This window comes from the organism of the source record quoted next, unplaced genomic scaffold (genome assembly GCF_019419815.1).
Source record: "Pyrus x bretschneideri cultivar Hongxiangsu unplaced genomic scaffold, Pyrus_bretschneideri_v1 Contig24, whole genome shotgun sequence".
Classification (NCBI taxonomy): domain Eukaryota; kingdom Viridiplantae; phylum Streptophyta; class Magnoliopsida; order Rosales; family Rosaceae; genus Pyrus; species Pyrus x bretschneideri.
This window is the reverse complement of record NW_025999546.1, coordinates 1532937-1541866: the sequence shown is the minus strand read 5'-3', so window position 1 is coordinate 1541866 and position 8930 is coordinate 1532937. Positions and strand designations below refer to the sequence as shown.

At 35.6% G+C, this 8930-nt stretch overlaps 1 pseudogene; it reads right to left on the bottom strand.

Annotated features, from left to right (window-relative positions):
* Window positions 1-5545: 5545 nt before the first annotated feature.
* LOC103927862 lies at window positions 5546-8630 on the bottom strand (annotated as a pseudogene).
* Between the last annotated feature and the right edge of the window lie 300 nt (window positions 8631-8930).

Below are 8930 nucleotides of genomic sequence, written 5' to 3'. Positions count from 1 at the left end.
AACTTGGTCATATTTACGATGAGATGCATTTTGTGGTTGAAGAATTAGCTAACTTGAATTCTCTTGGTCTAGTTTATTTCGCTCAAACTCCTGCCTCTTTTCATCTCTTGGTGTCAGATGTTGCTAAAATCTTTATACCTTGTGATGTTTTGCTTTAGTTTCTCTTTGTTAGGTGTTAGCTCCATTTGTTTACCAAGAAAAATACATATTAAAATTTAAACGACGCCAAACTTGAAACAAATATGTCCGAGAAGTGATTAGAAAAAGAGTGTAAGAAAAAGAGATGGCTTATGAATTGTAAGATGAGAATTGTTATTAGCACTCAAAAATCTCATTCTACACTCCTCACATATGTATTTTCTTTCTAATTATAGAAAGTTTAGAGTTCAAAATAAAATTTTTAAAGTGCTAATAAGAATTACATTGTAAGATATAATCTTATACAATTAAACTAAGATAATTAGACTTAGTGGCTAAGTATATAGTACACAACATTAAAAAATTAATAAAAATTATATGTAAAATTTTCTTTTTCCACCAAAAGTTAATTTGTATATTGCATTAATTTGAATATTGGTACAAATGGTAGGAAAGGGATCCTCTCTAGATCCCTTCCTTGTAATCCACTAAATTAAGGAATTCATGACGTTGAAAATTGATTTAACGGCTGAAGTTATTATAATTTTTAAAGTAGACCCTTATTTGTAGTCGTTTGATCAAATTTCAACAGTACAAGTCTTCTGATTTGGTGGATTAGAAAGAAGGGATTCGAAAATGATTCCTTTCCCATAAGGTAAGATCTTATACAAAACCTATGTGCTATTCTAAGTAAATAGAACCTATAATAAAGCTAATTACATTTACATCCCACAATCACTTTATCCCAAAAATTGATAATTTCAAAAGCTACAATCACTCTCAATCAGATCGTGTGATTTCTTTTCTTTCAACATTTAGCCCGTGGTAGCTTTTAACGTGGCTACAGACACTACAAATGGTTGATACATAATTCTGCCAGACTGGAAGCACCAAAGCTGGTTAAAACTTGAAATTACGGAGTGAAGGGCCTTCATAGATTGCTGACATTTAGAGCATGGGGTGGTGTGCCTCCATACATGGCTGACACTTGGAACATGGAGTGAAGGTCCTCCATAGCTGGCTGTCCTGGAACTTAGGGTGTGAATGACCTCCATAGTCAGCTGACACCTAAAACATGGTGTGAAAGGTCTACATAGTTGGCCGCCAGAACGTATAGAGTGGGATTCTTTCTTCTCATCCATATTCTATTCTTTCTCCTTTTCTCACACGCTTACTTTTTTATCTTATTATTTTTATTAAAAAATTATAAAATATTAACGTGATTTAACGGTAATGTTCATGTACGAGGGAAGAAAATAAGAGAGAAATTAGAAAAGAAATAATCCCACCCCCTAGGTGGACAACCTTAAATATTATTATCATTTATCATGACAGCTGTAAAAGAAAAAATAGGACAAAAGAACCTGGGAAAGAGCCACCAGTACTGTACAATCAGGGTGGAAAGTAGCTAGAAAAATGGGTTTCGCAGAGACTTTTCGCACAGACCATATGCATGTGATTAATATGGACATGAAAGCCACACAAAAAGAACTTGTGAAAATGAGACTCTACAAGTCAGTCAACACCAACTCATGACACTCATGAGCCAAGTCGCACAATTGCAAACAAAGTGATCGTGTTACATAAGGTAAATATTGTACAATTATTCGATTTTTTTGCTATTTTATTTTATTTTTCGGTGTAAATAATCCAATATCAGTTCACATTCAATTACATCTTCACCATCTAGAGTAATAATTTGTCCAAGAACACCATCATTGATGGGTGGTGGGGTCCCATATTGACTATCATGGAGTCCCATTTTTTAATTCCTTTTTTAATAGAGCACGTCATGAAACTGTAAAGTGTCTCGCTTTCCTACATTTCTCTTGGTTTCTCAAGGAAACTGAACTTCACACGCATTTTTTAATTAGCCTATCACACATCCTTCTTTATTTCTAAACAATGAGTTGAATAAATCAATAAAAACAATGAACATGATTAAAGATAGGTGTATAAGAGGAAAAAAAATAGTATGTGTTTTATCATTTTCCTTTCTTACAAGCCACGTTCTCAACTTATTCTTAATTTGAGCAATGAAGTTGATACAACAGATTTGCATAAAATGATGTTTTGTACAAAACTACCAAAGAGAAGCTGTGCGTTGCTGTGGAGTTTGAAAACATTATTGAATATGTAGATGTCTTGAAAAATATATGTGCCACAGAGTGGTATTTATATACATATATTACATCCATGTGTTAAGGAAGTGCTATTTACGTTCATATGTTACATGGAAAAAATTGGGAATGTTGGTATGCCATCCTTAAGGATTGTCTTTCAAAAGCTATGGCTCTATCCCAGAGATTGTTTTATGTTTACAACTATACAAAGTTAAAACAATCCGGTTTTGTTTCACTAAAGACACCCAAATCTGTAACTCCATTAATGACGTCTCCTTCGTTTTGTACGACAACGTTGAACTGAAAATCAAAAGAACAAGGAAATTAAAAACTGCATTTGATCACTTATGAATTGAATCACACTAAATTGCATATGAATTGAATTGAATGAAAATCCAAAGATGAAGGAAAATTTGTCATAATTTCGGTACACAAACTTGATCTGCTTTCATTGAAATAGAATCCAAGATCGTATGTGTTATTGCTATAAAATAAAAAAAATAAAAAAAATAAAAAATCAAAATTCCACATCAAGCAGCAGGTATGTAAATGCTCTTCTATGTAGACTCACCTATTAGCTCTGTAGTAACTCACACACACCATGCATATATAATGAATCACTTTCTTTTTAGCAAACAAAAAGAATATCGCGTGTTATGTGTAATAAGACGTCCAACACCAATTAATATTTAGCAGAAATGTAAAGGTTGTTCATGTAAATTAAAGAGTTATGAATTAATTATCAAATATAGTCATGATCAAGCCCTCCTCTTTAATTTTATGATTTATTGTGTTTTTTTTTTTTCCATGATAATGAGATACTCTCATAGAAATTAGGGTCCACAAATTAGTTTAGTGGTTAAAAACAACAAACTAACTCACATCAATAACAGTAAACTTTCAAAAGTGCTTTGTGTGTAAAATATGTACACCAAGTGAACATCGAAGCAGCTATCCATACATGTATATATATAAATAGAGGAAGAAATATTCGGACCTTAGCAGACCCTCTGGAGAGAAGACTGGGTTCATAAGGAAGACAATTACAAAGATGCCACCGAACCGGTGAAGACTAACAAACTAAAAGGTTGTAGACATCAATGTAGCCATATAAGAGAGGGTTTTGGGTTAACATTTTGCTGTGTTAACTTTTGATTGAATAACCGGTTGCTTGATACAATTTCTGTATGTGAGTTGTTTGCTTTTATGCTTTGATTGAATCAACTAAATTAGATAGTGCTGCATTTCTAGATGACCTCTCAAGCTTTCGCATCATGCTAGATTCCAAACCATGTGCATCGCCTTCATCTGCTTCTAAACTTGCTCCTTCAAGGCCCTATCATGTACATCATTGGATGGTGTTTTGCAACACCTTACATGTACAAGGCCTAACATCACCTTTTTCATTAATCAAGTTTGTCAACATCTTCAGATCCCAGAACAACTCATTTCACAGCCCTCAAGTGGATTCTCCGTTATCTTAAGGGGACTCCAGATCATGGACTTCTTCTCACCAAAGGCTCTCCAAATATCACTGCTTTTTAGAATGCCAACTAGGCTGGTTGTCCCATTGATAGTCTTTCTACATTTGGGTTTTGCATATTCTTTGGAAACAATCTTATTTCATGGAGTTTGAAGAAGCAACCAATTGTTGCTCGGTCTTCAACCGGAAGTGAATACCATTTTCTAGCCCAAACAGCTGCTGAAGTATCATGGATTTGCTACCTCCTCAATGACCTTCACTTCTATCTCCATAATCCACCACTGCTCTTATTTGACAATCTAAGTGCTCTTGCTCTTGGAGATCAACTATCATTATATAAATACTAATGTTTCACTCTTTACGATTCGAGGTTTAGGTCTACCGTTCCTTTCTTCTTCAAAGATAGCAAGAGAGCTTGTAAACAATTCAAACTCATTTTCTAATATACAAAGATGGTTCTTTTCCTCAGCTTTGTTTTTCATCACTACCTTGCACAGGACTGTTGTTGAGGAAATGCATAACCTTGTAATAAACTCACAGAATGTTTGGAGTTGCTTTTTTAGAACAGCAAAAAACGAGTGGTTTTCTGCTTTGTGTCCTCAACTTTGAGTGGTTTTTAGCCAGTACAACATCATTGTCTTTTCACCTTTAAGGATTTCGCAATTAGTTTGTCGATTACAATCGTAATTCCAAGGAGTGGAAATTTTTGCTAGAACAATGGCGTCGAAATCGAATTATAACATTCCAGGGGAAATTCCTGAAATTGTGTCCTTGTATACATTTGACAATGGACCTAAGAGAAGAAGCAGTGAAAAAGCAATGAGTAGTAAAACAGAGAACAACAAGGAAACGGGCTCCTCATCAGCCAATGAAAAGAAAAGCAGCTCTAATGAACGACATGCCACTACTACAAAGTGAATGTCCGAATCTTTTAGCAAGGAAAAAACGACATCAAAAGCCTGAGTTTAATTTTAGATACAATAAAATTGTAGGACCGATTTTAATCTTAATGCATTGACATGTTGAAGTATTATAAAATTTAACATATTTTTGCTTTTGTTTCTTTTTATTTGCAAATTCTCTTTGACAAGTGTTTCAACTAGTGAATGTTTAGTTTGAATGTTTTAGAATGTATATTTGGTTTAATTTAATAAACATTTTACAATTGTTGTGGAATCAGTTAATATTTATGTTCAAAATGGGTCTTACATAAAGTAGAGCTCTCTCTCTCTCTCTCTCTCTCTCTCTCTCTCTTAAATAGGTATTGATTAGTTCAGATGTTGCGGCATGTACCATGCATAAATCGACCAAACCAAACCACACCAAATCAAACCATGCATATTCTTTGGTCTGGTTTTTGTTTTTTATGTTAAACCAGACGAAATCGAACCATGCCCACCCATATGTTCACCAAGTGAAACCGTGAAAGGACCAAACCGTCATTCTCTAAAAAATACCTCACCTTTTTGTACAACCAAAAACTAATCTGCATATTATCCTTCGAATGTGTTTACTTTTATCAAAGAGACCATGCGTGACACACACAGGGTCCTTGTTGCTGCTGTAAAGTATCCCCTTCATTGCTTCTGTTCTTCTCTTCATTCTCATTACCCTTCTTTGACTCACTCTTCTTCCAGTTTTACCCCCAATTTTCTGGGAAAACAAATTCTATACTCTTGCCATTTATTGTTTTAGTCAATTACTAGCAGTTTTAGCCCGCGCGTTGCCGTGGGAATGGCAAATGAATTTTAAGTACAATTAGTGTTGGGATAAGGGACTAAATGTGTTGAAGCATTGTGCGTAGATGTAAAATAAGTATTTGCATAATATATAGTAGTTGTTGACAAAGCTATTTACATATAAAGAGTTGTTCAAACATTCAACAACTAAATCTCTTCTTAATGTTTAGCTTAGACGAAGTAAACACATCCTCTACAAATGCTTCAAACTTTCCTTCGTTTACGGCATTTTCTAGACAACCAAAAAAACCCAGAAAACAAAAACCACAGAAAATGATCAATTGGGAGCTACATTAAAAGACACAGAAAAGAGGAACAGGATTAGAGATTCATGGTTCTTACTCACATTTGAGTCAGTTTCTATCCCATTCAAAAAAAAAAGGACACAACTACTTTAATTAAAAAAATGTAATAAACAGCAACCAGAAGGCTCTATGAATTCTTGCCAATTAAAGATTATTACCTGGCCTTGGCGAAACAAAGCCTTCACATTAGCTTCCCAATCACGCAATGCAAAGTCTGTGTCCAACAACGCTCCTTCTAGGTCTCCTAATTTCAACCTGCAGGCCTGAACAGAAAACTCACCTATCAATCAAGTGGATAAAGGGAAATGTATTTCTTTTTAGTTGATGATGTTAAAATCAACGTACCACAAAAGAATACAGAATACTCATGAACATATTCAAGTTAGCCTTCAGAGAAGTATTAAAGCGAGGCCTAATTACTATATTCATAGTTGTCCTTTTGGTTTCACTCATTTCAAGGATTCTTCATAGCAACTCAGAACCAACAGTAATTTTCATTTTGTCTAACAGGCTTAATTTAAGTATGATTAAGTTACTATCATACAATTTCGATGTCAATCACTGCCACCTATAAATGTACACTTTCTGCAATAACCATAGTTCAACTGAAATTGGTAAACGAAATTGGTTTACTTATCCAGACAATTACACTGCTTAACTGAAATTGGTTTACTTATCCAGACAGTACGTTTGCTTTCATTTCAAGAGGGTTTCCAAGAGAATTCATTTAACATCCAGTGCTTTCAAATTTGATAAATGAAAATTCTTACTGAGCTATTAGTAAATATCTTGGACTTTTGTCTTCCGCAAAGAGGAGGTCGTCTCTGTTTAATCACAAAGATAATGTCATAAGATGATCAAAGAAAGCAAGGGACACTCTGTAGTGCGAAGCAACTGGTTTACCTTCATCTATTTCTTCCAGCTGGCAGCATATATCCACATACCACAAAACCTTGCGATACTTTCTGAGGGCCATCTTGTAGTCTTGCTTCTGTATAAAGATTAAAAAACATACTATTGGCACTCGTGAATGAAATGTATGACATAATTACCATAGTTGTGATATTAAATTAAATAACTCATTACCTTGAACTGTTCATTTCCAATAGCGTCCACAGTCGTGACCCACCAAGAAATGTTCTCTAGTTTTGTATCAAGATCAACAGGCCAATCAAGATAAACCTCACCATCTTTGAAGAAGTTACACACCCCATCATCTGCTCCCTCAAGAAGCTGCCCACAATCCACAATAACTTCTTGGATAGGCAAGTCTCCGCCCTTCGTGTTCACATTCTCAACTGAACGAACCACACCCATGCCCTTGATCACCTTCCCAAACTCAATTCCCATCCAGATGAGAAGTCCAAGTGGTGGTAATGAAAAACTGAGAGCCATTGCTGTCAAGGCCTTTATTAGCCATAGATAACATTCTTTTTCTCTCATGCTTTATGTCAAAGTTTTCATCTTCAAACTTCAACCCGTAAATTGACTCTCCCCCACTGCCATTTCCAGCCGAAATGTCTCCACCTTGTATCATAAAGCCTTTGATAACGCGGTGGAAACAAACACACTGCAACCAAATGCAATGCAATTCTTATTGCAACTCCACCTCATTAACAAAATTACACATTCTTGCAAATGGACAAAGAAATTAACAAAAACCGGTCAATGTAACAATTAAAAAAACAAAAACCCACCAACGTAACAAAAAAAAAAATACAAAAACCCACCAGTGAAACAACGAGAAAACAAAAACCCAGAAACAAAAATTGAATCTTTTGAGAGAGAGAGACCTTGTAGTGCAGAGGAGCATTGCAAAAAATAAAAATAAAAATAGATACAAACCTGGTTAGAAAGCTAGAATAACCATCTTTCTGGTATTTAATTTTTAAACCATTGAGCCATAGCTGATGCATGTGTAAAAGTATGAGTAATTTAGTCAATTTTATGGAAAAATGTCTACAAAAAATATCTAATTTCAAAAAAAAGAAAAAGAAAAAAAGGAAACGCAGACCAAAATAATTAAAGTTGGATAAACTCATTCATACCTCAATTTAATTTGCAGGTTAATTTTCTTGTTGAAAAACCTTGACCTGCAAAATCAGATTACATTCATCAACAAAAAGCAATGAAGGTAAGAATGATAAAGCCACTAATCTCAGTTACAATTACAATAAGACAATAAAGTAAAAATAAAAGAGCATACCGTGTTCACCCCTCGACGAAACACTCAGAGAGTGAGCAAGCACACTTCCTATATTCATGAAACCTCGTACAAAGTTCCAGTTTTCAATCTAAGATATTCCAGCGGAGTGGTTGGCGGTGGTGGCCGTAGATCCATCTCTGCCACTGGTATTGGCAGGTGATGAGGAACAAAGTCATCAGAAACTCCCAAATTTATCCATTTCTTAATTGAAATCCAGAAAAAAAAAATGCAAAATTTAAGCAATGTAAAGAAAACCCAGATCCCACCCCAAACCAACGCAAAAATGAAAGAGGAAAAAAAAAGGGATATTCAAGGAATCCAACATACCGTAACCGGAGCGAGGACGCTTTCCGACGGCTATATTCATCGCCGACGGCGGCGGTTGCTAGCCGTCATTACCTCCAGTACGCATCCGCCATGTTTGAGGCTTGTGACCGTCACTACTTGCTTGGTTTGTGGGCTCCATGGCGAGAGACATGGGAGCGCGCCGAGGAGAGGAAGATTATGGTTTCAGTAGAGGAGAAAGAGGAACTCAGAGGGAGGAGAGCGGAAACAGGAGTCAGTAGGGTTACCATCTGCTCTCCTTTCCACGCACTTTTCATCTTCCTCGACTTTCCGCACAGCCGTCGTCCCCATCGAATGCAACCCATCTCATGGTCGGCCAACACGTGTATAGGAGGGCAACCATACTTACGGACAACATTACCCTCCTAACTCTTAAGAATTACCTTTCCAACCGAGCCCTGGTTTTTATTGTAAATAGCGCGAAATCGAGTGGCAAAGGTTGACTGCAGCTCCCTTCTCAATTTTAGAAAAGAACTGTTGGTACTCTAAAAATCTCATTCTTCATTTCTCATAAGTGTATTTTTCTTTCTAAATATAGAAAGTTTGGAATGTAGAATGAGAAATTTGGAGTGTCAATAACAATTCTCTTTT